The sequence below is a fragment of the Rana temporaria genome, chromosome 1, assembly GCF_905171775.1.
Source record: "Rana temporaria chromosome 1, aRanTem1.1, whole genome shotgun sequence".
NCBI lineage: Eukaryota > Metazoa > Chordata > Amphibia > Anura > Ranidae > Rana > Rana temporaria.
Window position 1 is genome coordinate 573,350,824 of NC_053489.1, and position 10,820 is coordinate 573,361,643.

The window sequence follows — 10,820 nt, forward strand, 5'->3', positions numbered from 1 at the left end:
CATAAAAGCGTGAATTGTCTTTTACTAACACGGAATCAGCTAAAGCAGCCCAAAGGCGAATGGAACTTCCCCTTTATAGTGCTGTCGTACGTGTTGTACATCACCGCACTTTGCTAGATAATTTTTTAAAAACGATGGTGTGTAGGCAACGTCATTTTAATGATAAAGTTGGGAAAACTTCGTTTTTTGGACATGCTGAAAAACAACGGTAATAACGGTAATTTAACATGGACAGGAATGAAGACATTTGTAATAGCAATCTAGTAGAAAATGGAAAGGCTGGACATATACTTTTTGTTCTGTGTCAATTGTTTCACAAAATGGGAAACAAGGAAAATTTTGCAACAGGGATACACCTAGCACTAAAAATGTAATGGCTGATGCCCAGTGAAACCATTGGCACCAGGACAGAACCTGAAGGAAAATCTCTGTAACAGAGCATTGGAGAGCAGTAAAAACCTGACAGGTTTGGCAGGGCATACACTTTAAAATAGTTCTTAAGCCTAAGCATTTCTACTTTAATGCATTGCCTGCATTACAGATTTATTTATTTTTATTTATTTTTTAGGTAACAGTATCTACACCTCCCCTTATACTTACCTCACTTAATCCAGTGCTGTGCCTTTCTGTAGCAGCTCTCCCCACTCTCACAGGTTTTGCTGGGCCGGGGGAAACCATTGCTCTTGCTGCTGTCAGTCAAATACAGTGAGGGAGCGGGGGGAGGGGGGGATGAGCCAAACTGTCTTTATCTGGATGCAGGCAATGTGACTTGGGGTCAAGCTCTCAGGTGTGCCACCATAGGAAGCAGCTTCCTATGGTGGTACACCATGAAGAGGAGGAGCCAGGAGTGCCAGTGGGGAACCAAGAAGAAGAGGAGCAGGGCCGCTTTGTGCAATTTATTTAATTTGCATAATTTGCAACCCCTCCTTCTTCCCCCCGCTGCCTTCTGGGAGACACACAGAAGACAGCAGGACCATTCAGACATTTCCACTCATGCATGCGCAGTAGGAAACCGGCTGTGAAGCAACAAGGCTTCACTTCCTGTTTTCCTTAGTAGTATTGAATGGGTAGACAGAACTACTCACTCAAATAAGGGTGATTAATTCTTTAATTTAATGCAGGACAATTTCATAAGTCAAATGGTGGAGGCCACAACTAAAGATAATGCTCTGATAGACCTATTGATCACAAATAACACAGAGCTGATTGATTCAATTCACTGTCATGAAATATGGAGCGCAGCTTATTTAAGTTGGCTCTTTTAAAATGTAATGTTCTTGTCCTACCTTCATGTGTCTTTTTCATATCATTTTTTGGTAAATATAAATAAATACTGTATACAGTTGTATTGTGCAATATCATGAAAGAACCCCATTTACTCTGTTTAACCACTTCCCTACCGCCTCATTGTGAAATGACGGCGGCAGGAACCCCTCCTCCATCCGGGGGGATGTCATATGACGTCCTGCGTTCCCGGCGATCTAGGGCGCGCGCCCACGGCGACGCTTGTGACCCGGCGCGGGTTCCCGGCGGCCGCGATTGCCGCCGGGTGCCCGCGATTGTCGGTTATCACGGCAGGAGTGTGGATCTGTGTGTGTAAACACACAGATCCACACTCCTGTCAGCGGTAAGGAGACCAATGTGTGTTCCCAGTACAGAGGAACACACATCGGTCTCCTCCCCTTGAGAGTCCCCTCCCCCCTACAGTTATAACACACCTTAGGGACACATATTAACCCCTTCAACGCCCCCTAGTGGTTAACCCCTTCCCTGCCAGTCACATTTACACAGTAATCAATGCATATTTATAGCATTAATCGCTGTATAAATGTGAATGGTCCCAAAAACGTGTCAAAAGTGTCCGATGTGTTCGCCGCAATGTCACGGTGACAGTAAAAAAATCGCAAATCGCCGCCAATACTAGTAAAAAAATTAATAAAATAAAAATGCCATAAATCTATCACCTATTTTGTAGACGCTATAACTTTTGCGCAAACCAATCAATATATGATTATTGCTATTTTTTTTTACCAAAAATATGTAGAAGAATATGTATCGGCCTAAACTGAGGAAAAAATAAGTTTTTTTAAAAAAAATTGTGATATTTATTAAATAAAAAAGTAAAAAATAGTGTGTTTTTTTTTAAATTGTCGCTCTTCTTTTGTTTATAGCGCAAAAAATAAAAACCGCAGAGGTGATCAAATACCACCAAAAGAAAGCTCTATTTGTGGGAACAAAATGATAAAAAAAGTGTTTGGGTACAGTGTAGCACGACCGCGCAATTGTCATTCAAAGTACGACAGTGCTGAAAGCTGAAAATTGGCTTGGGCAGGAAGGTGCGTAAGTGCCCGGTATGGAAGCGGTTAAGGATGACAAACTAAAAAAAATATATATTACATAAGTTTTCCTCTTAACATACAACACTTGCCAAATATGGAACAGCTAACTGTGCAAAGTGTTTAAAGTGACCCAAAAGAAAGTGTACATCTTCCTATCTGTAAAGACTGGGCAAAACATGCTCATACATCAACACAACCATTGAGCTATATCTGTTAACCAGTGTGGTCTAATGTATCTTCTTTATCAGGTGCCTCTCGGCCTTTTGCCTAAGGTCAAGTGTAGTATCTGTTCTTTTCAGTTTTCAGAAAAAAGAAAACTGGTTCTAATTCCCAATTTAGGAAATCAGTTAGCATTTTCCTGATGTTATAAGGTGGGTATGCTATGAGGGTTCTTTTTCCTTCCCCTGTGGAATCTGGCCTGGATCACTGGACTTGTCCCCAGTTGAAGGCATAGCTCTGCTGTAGGACTAATGCCTTTCTGGTTGGGGTGGTGCTGTATCTGTATGGCTAGGGGCCAGGCTGAGAAAGGTGTGCGGTGCTTGTGCCCCTGAAGTAGCAGTCTGGGGGTGCCAGAAAAACTCACTGTGAGGAGCTCACTTTGATTTTATTTTGGCACCTTGGTCACACCACCCATTACACATGTTTTTTTTCCACACCTGCCTCTTGGTCTGGGACTTGTTCTGGACAGGAGACATTTTTGTACTGACCAGAAGGCCTGCCATTGTATTGTACATTGCCACTGAAGAAGTTCTCACTCGTCCCCTTTTTTATATGATTGTTTTTTGCACAGCATGATGGAACTTTACTCATTACTCACTAGTAGAGTGTAAGTCCTAGGGCTTGCCCTAAAGGTTTTGGGGGGAAAGGTAATTGGCTTTATGGTCAGGTTCTCCTCCTTCCATGGGGTCTCCCTTAGGGAAACCCCATCCAAGTAGTTGGGTAGATCTTGCTCCAGAAAAAAAGAGGTCCACCTGGTTTTCGGCTGGGTGGACGAAGAATACCTAAATTTTGCACCCCCGGGGATCAGAGTCAGGGTCCTTTCTATTTGGAGGAAGACTATGGGGGTTATTTACTATAGGCAAATCCACATTGCACTACAAGTGCAAAGTGCACTTGAAATTGCACTGAAAGTGCACTTGAAAGTGCAGTCACTACAGATCCGAGGGGGACATGCAAGGAAGATAAAAAACAGCATTTTAGCTTGCACATGATTGGATAATAAAATCAGCAGAGCTTTCCCTCATTTTAGATCTACCCCTCATATTTACAACGACTGCACTTCCAAGTGCACGTTCAGTTAAATTTCAAGTGCACTTTGCACTTGTAGTTTACACCAGTGCTGGGACAAGGCCATTTGGTGCCCAGGGCAAAAATGGCAAACTGCGCCCCCCCCGGGTTTTAAGAAATAATCGTGTGTTGGCACAGTGGCTGCATGTGATGGCACAGTGGCTGCATGTGATGGCACAGTGGCTAGATGTGATGGCACAGTGGCTGCGTTTGGTGGCACAGTGGCTGCGTGTGATGGGCACAGTGGCGACAATTGATGGCACAGTGGCTGCGTTTGATGGGCACAGTGGCTGCATGTGATGGCACAGTGGTGACAATTGATGGCACAGTGGCTGCGTGTGTTGGCACAGTGGCTGCATGTGATGGCACAGTGGCTGCGTTTGGTGGCACAGTGGCTGCGTGTGCTGGCACAGTGGCTGCATGTGATGGCACAGTGACTGCGTTTGGTGGCACAGTGGCTGAGTGTGCTGGCACAGTGGCTGCATGTGATGGCACAGTGGCTGAGTTTGGTGGCACAGTAGCTGCATGTAATGGGCACAGTGACGACAATTGATGGCACAGTGGCTGCGTGTGTTGACACAGTGGCCGCATGTGACGGCACAGTGGCTGCTTTTGATGGGCACAGTGGCTGCATGTGACGGCACAGTGGCTGCGTTTGATGGGCACAGTGGCTGCATGTGATGGCACAGTGGCGACAATTGATGGCACAGTGGCTGCATGTGATGGCACAGTGGCTGCGTTTGGTGGCACAGTGGCTGCATGTGATGGCACAGTGGTGACAATTGATGGCACAGTGGCTGCGTTTGATGGGCACAGTGGCTGCATGTGATGGGCACAGTGGCGACAATTGATGGCACAGTGACTGCGTTTGATGGGCACAGTGGCTGCATGTGATGGCACAGTGGTGACAATTGATGGCACAGTGGCTGCGTGTGTTGGCACAGTGGCTGCATGTGATGGCACAGTGGTGACAATTGATAGCACAGTGGCTGCGTGTGCTGGCACAGTGGCTGCATGTGATGGCACAGTGGCTGCGTTTGGTGGCACGGTGGCTGTGTGTGCTGGCACAGTGGCTGCATGTGATGGCACAGTGGCTGTGTGTAATGGGCACAGTGGCGACAAAATAACACAAACATTTTTTTCTGCCATTTTTTTTAATAAAAAAATGGCAGAAAAAAATGTTTTTGTGTTATTTTGAGCTTGCCTTCTCTGACAAAAAAAAAAAAAACATTAATTGCAGCCTGGTCACCTCAGTCCACCCCCCCCCCCCACTACAGTCATTTAATTATTTTCTTACTTTTTATACAGTAGTGTTCTTTTGTTGCAGCCCGGGGTCCAGACAGTAGCACTAGGAACTGTAGGCAGGCGCAGGCTGAGGCTCCTCGTGACTTGTCCTTCTTTCCTTGCAGTTGCCGCAGACACAGCTCCCTGCGCGAGTCCTCCCTCTCTCACCTCGCCTCCGGCGCGACGTCACACGGCGAACGCCAGTGGAATCATCCAACTGAATCCTCCATGGGGGGGCGAGGAAACGCACAGGAGAAAAGGAGGAAAGGGAGCCAGTCGGCACACAGTTTGTAAAGTGCCGCACCGCCGCTGCCTGCGATGTGACGCGGTCTATCACTCAGTGACACATGATCCAACTGGTCTTGCGGCCGCGGCTGATTGTGCCCCCTCCTGTAGAACATGGTAGCGCCAGGGGCACTCGCCCCTCCCGCCCCTGCCTAGTACCGGCCCTGGTTTACACTTGTAGTGTAAAGTGGATTTGCCTTTCATAAATTACCCCCTATGTGTACTTTTTGTGTGCTTTACTTTTACATGCTCACTTTTATTTGCACCTGCTGTTAGTTTTGAGTGTGTGCATTGTACCAGGGAGCTTAAATAAAATTAAAAAAAATTAGATACTCTTGGAAATTGAACCAAACCTTGGTGCAGCAAAAAAACTCCCATTAGTTTGACATCAGCTAAGGAAATGTTTCTGTGAAAGGACACTTTTTCAGCAGTAGTCGCATGATTAAAGTACTTAATGTGAATGTTTGCTTTACCTCATGCACTACATACTCATGTTCCTTTTTTTTTTTTTTTTCTTGCCACCTCAGACTCAACCACAGCAAGAGACTTGCTCATGATTTTATTCATAATTCCGTCTCCACTTTTGGTTTTGCATAATTTGTGGTATATCAACTGTTATTTTATGAAAAAATGTATGTTTAAATGTTTTTTTTTTTCATTATTATTACTTTCATTTCCCCCCCTCTATATTTGAGGGGTACTGAATCATAAGAAGCTAGTCGGAGTGTGGGGCATACTCATGTTCCTAATACTTATGTATTCCTCTGTTTGGCTACAGGAATGCAGAGAAAAAGCGTTCTTACAGGGCTGAGAACTTTTATCTCACTGTCATGTTATAGCACAAGGGGCCAATCATCAAGCTCCATAGCTGCTATATTGGAAAAAAGGGAGTCATCCAGTTGAGGGGGAGGGAAGGTTACCATGTGTGGCTGGGGAGGACAGGAGTACAGGTGTATCTGGGGTGTATTCACCCCAGATACACACACAGCAGTGCAGCTCCAGCGATCCCCTCACACTGCTTCAGCTGCCCTCTCATCATCACTGTCAAATTAAATGTTCATGTTTAAGGTCACTATAAAAATTTAAAATATGATTTGGGTACTTGTCTTTGTTGCATAGGGTCAGAGAAATGTGTATGAACGTAAAGTGAAGGTACTTTGTATAGCAGGGGAGGGCAACAGTTATTTGAACATAGGCCAAATCACATTTTCACTCTAAAACCACTATACAAGTAAAAAGCATGGGAATTTAAAATCATAAAATATTCACTGCCATGCACTGTGGTTTGAATAGGGACAGACATTTTATGTCCAATTATGATTATGATGAATGTCACCCTGACACAGCCCAGACACTGGAGCCGCTTACAACTCCTCTAGCCCTCAACAAATGACACTTTATATTTCAAAGGAGACCGAAAAGCTTTCTCCTTACAATAAGGTGTGAATTGTGTTAGGTCTCTGCATAGTTTGGTAGATGAATATCTGTGTAGTCATTTATTTTACACAGGAATAACAAAATGATAACAAGACTATTTTCTTGTTCAAGTGTGTATAATTTATGAGGAATTCATATTCCGTAGTATACCTTGCCTGACAAAAATAACTAAGCATTCTTGAAAGACTGCAGTTATAATCTACATAGCCAATGAAAAGTATTCAGCTCCTTGTTTTGCTGCTTAAAAGAGTTGTAAAGGAAAAAAAATGTTGGGCTAAAATTAATGTCTGCAAGGTAGACAGACAGAATAGTGTAATGATACTGTTAAAAAACTAGTAAATACCTATTAAATTCCTTCATCTATATCACCTCTGGCATTCTAGTTTCTGTTCTCTCATTCACTTCCTGGTTTGCGGCGCTCGTTCATGTAAGAACTACATTTCCCAGTATGCATTGTGGCACGCCCAGTAATTCACACCTCCTTGAAGTCTCTAACACGTAGAGAGCGTCCTGCTGCACAGATGTAGTTGACAGGAGGGGGCAAGCATGTCACTGACCACCGCAGTAAAGCCTCCCTTCACTGTGGTGAGTTACAATCAGACAAGCAGGAAGTGAACAGAACAGAGAAGAAATAGAGCAACTTCTGAGCAAAAACGAACAATGAGGAAGTGAAAAGAGGAATGTCTGTAGGTAAAGGATGCTTATTATGGGAAAAAAAATTCCTTTACAACCCCTTTAAGCAAATGTTGTACATGGTATACATTTTGCTGCCGTCCTCCAGCAGCCAGATTCCTACTTTAAGATTACAGGTAAGAAATGAACTAGTCTTGGATATCCTCATTCCATTAGACAAGCCAAAATAATCAGCTTTTTAAAAGAAGCATCATTTCAACATATAAATATGTTTGTTCCCCAGGGGAGCCAAGTGCATGTAGCACATAGTCCCATTCTCCTGTTTAAAATTTGTATTATGTTTTCATAAAGCATAACAAAGGTCATAAGAATAATACCATTCATATTCGTACAATACAATGAAAAGATTAAAATGCAAAAAAGCAGTTATAACTATGCTTCTCTCATGAAGTATGTAGAACCAAATGTAAGGAGTATTCCTTAGTGTAACATTTCAGTTATCATAACAGTTTAGTGATGTTATGCTAGCTATCATCAATAACAATCATATATATTCAACATAGGAGAATATAAAAGGTAATATTTAGTTATAGCGAAAATGGAAGAAGATAGTGTTTGCTTTATATAGTGGGTCAAAATAATCTAAAATAGTTACGAGAAATGATTGAACTATTCCAGGGCCAAGTTCCTGCTAATTGGCTTGGCGTTAGCTGGAGGTTTAGTTATATTTCTAACTATCCCAGATGACGCTTGTCTTGATTGGTTAAACTTGTTTGTAAGAAAAATAAAGTAAAACTAAACCAGTTTGAGGTAAGGGAACGATAGAGTGGAGAATGAGGAATATTTCCAGAGAGGATATTTATAAGGCAAACTCCTTCATAGAGACAACAATGTTTTATCAAAACCTGTAGGTAGGAAATGCTCAAACCACGGTCTCCACAAGGCTTCATATTTGGATATATTGTCAAGAAATATTGCTTCTGGTTTGTGCATGAATCCTGGATTTAGTAATCCAGTTTTTGACTGATAAAATATATGGTGAGTCAGGCCGCGTACACACGGTTGGACAAAACCGATGAGAATGGACCGAGGTTCAGTTTCATCGGTCCAAACCGACTGTGTGTATAGCCCATCGGTCTGTTGTCCTTCGGTCCAAAATTTTAAAGCATGCTTTAAAATCGAACCGATGGCCCGCTGCCCGATCGGTCCAAACCGATGGTTAGTACAGAAAGCATCGATTCAAAACCCACGCATGCTCAGAATCAAGTCGACGCATGCTTGGAAGCATTGAACTTAATTTTATTCAGCACGTTGTGTGTTTGACGTCACTGTGTTCTGACCTGATCGGTTTTTGGAATGATGGTGTTTACGCACATCAAACCATCAGGCCACTTCAGCGGCGAACCGATGGAAATGGCCCGTCGGACCATTCTCATCGGTTTGGAACGACTGTGTGTACGCGGCCTCAGATTTTCATGCTGTTGCAATAGTCTGCTTTGCTGCTGTGGTTACGAAGAGCATTAGTTTAAATTGACAATGTAATAGGGTGTGGGGTTTATTGTTCAGGAGTGGTGTAGCTGTATCAGGCGGTAGAATAGTGTTGAACATCATGTTAAGGATTTGAAACACTTCCAACCAAAATACTAAATAATTTGACTATTTTGCATTCCCACCATATATGCATTTGTGTACCAGGGGTAAGGCAGCCTCTGAAGCAGTGGGAAGGATATTGTGGAGAGAATTTTGAAATTCTGGCAAGAACCAGGTACCACCTAGTGAGCACTTTGTAGTTTGTTTCAAGAGCCACTATATTCGGTGAGGCTGATTTGATGGCTTGCCAGATTTGGGTCCAATTTATGTTGTCTGGTTGTAATTGAAAGGTCTCTTTGCCATTTGTTGGTATAGGTTAGAAAGTGGTGTGTGAAAGTAATTGGTTATAGAAATCAGAAATGAGTCCACACTTATGAGGATCAGTTTTACAGGCTTGTTCAAAGGTAGTGAGATTTGGGGATGTCGCGTCTGATGGTGCATTATTCGTAAAAAAATATATATATATTTGCAGATACCAGTAATTTCCGTAATAGGAATGTCACATTTTTCTTGTAAGGTTGGAAATGAAGTAATAGATGCGGATGTATAACAATTATGTGCACAAGTCAATCCTCTCTTTGACCAAGCTGAAAAGGAGGCTGGGGGGGACCAGGCTGGATAGAATGATGGGTTATGAAGAAAGCAAAGTAGAGGATTGTGGCAAGTTTGCATGCCAAATCGCGTTTTCAATCTGTCCCAAATAGACAGACTATGTTTGGTTATGGGGTTTTCTCACCATCTTTCTTTGAGTAGGAGAGAGCCATAAAAGATTTTCAGTAGAGAGAGGGTCACAAACAACTGATTCCAATGCCACCCATAGTGGGGTTTCAGTCGTTGCATGATTTTTGGGTAATAATGACAATACTGTGGCAATACTTCACATGTGTGGTTTAAACATTGTTTATATATGTGGGCGAGCCTTACGAGCTACTGGGGACAGGGGCGTTTTAATTTTTTTATTATTATTATTTATTTATTTTACTTATTTTTTTTTATATTTTCACATTTTTTTTACTTTTTTTATCACTTTTATTCCTATTACAAGAATGTAAACATCCCTTGTAATAGGAATAGTGTGTGACAGGTCCTTTTTATGGAGAGATACGGGGTTAATAAGACCCTGCATCTCTCCTCCAGGCTGGAAAGCATGAGATTGGGAAAAAAAATTAATTGATCTCATGATTTCATCTGCGATCGCGGCTTTGTTTACTTTCGGGTACCCGGGTGTGATGTCATAACATTGCTCCCGGGCCTCCGACGGCCATAGAGATGACCGGTGACCATCTGGTTACTGGAAATCTCTATCCTCCCCATCCGCGGCGGTCGATTTTTTCTCCGGGCCTCCGATGGCACGGGAGAGCCCGGAGAGGCAGCGGATGGTGGCGGGAGGAGGGATGTCCCCTCCCGCCACCTATAAGAACGATCAAGCGGTGGAACCGCGGCTATGATCATTCTTATGGTGCGCAGAATTGTTGCCTGAAGAGAAGGATATCTGAATGATGCCTGTAGCTGCAGTTGGTACTGATGTTATAGGTGAAGTAAGGAATAGTAGGACATCATCTGCAAACATGCATAGCTTATGATAATAACCACCTAATTCGAATCCTCTTATGTCTGGATTGGATCTAATGAGTTGGGCAAGGGGTTCAATTGCTAAATCAAAGAGGAGAGGGGAAAGGGTCTTGTCTAGTATCTCTTTCAATGTTAAATTGGTCAGATTTAAATCCTGAATAGGTTATATATGTCTTAGGCTTATATAAGGATGTTGATATAGAGTAGTGATCCATCTCAGGAAGTGAGGACTGAACCCCCATCTACTAAGGATAGGGTGTAGGTAAGACCAAGACAATGAATCAAATGCCTTTTGTATGTCCAATGAAAGGGAACATGTTGGCATTTTTTTGCGAGTACGAGCCACATGAGCTAAAAGTGTAGCTCAGTGTACCAGCCTGTCTTAAGGGAATA

At 43.0% G+C, this 10,820-nt stretch overlaps 1 pseudogene; it reads left to right on the plus strand.

The window, feature by feature from the left end:
* Nucleotides 1-2,586: 2,586 nt before the first annotated feature.
* Nucleotides 2,587-2,767, plus strand: LOC120925259 (annotated as a pseudogene).
* Nucleotides 2,768-10,820: the final 8,053 nt, after the last annotated feature.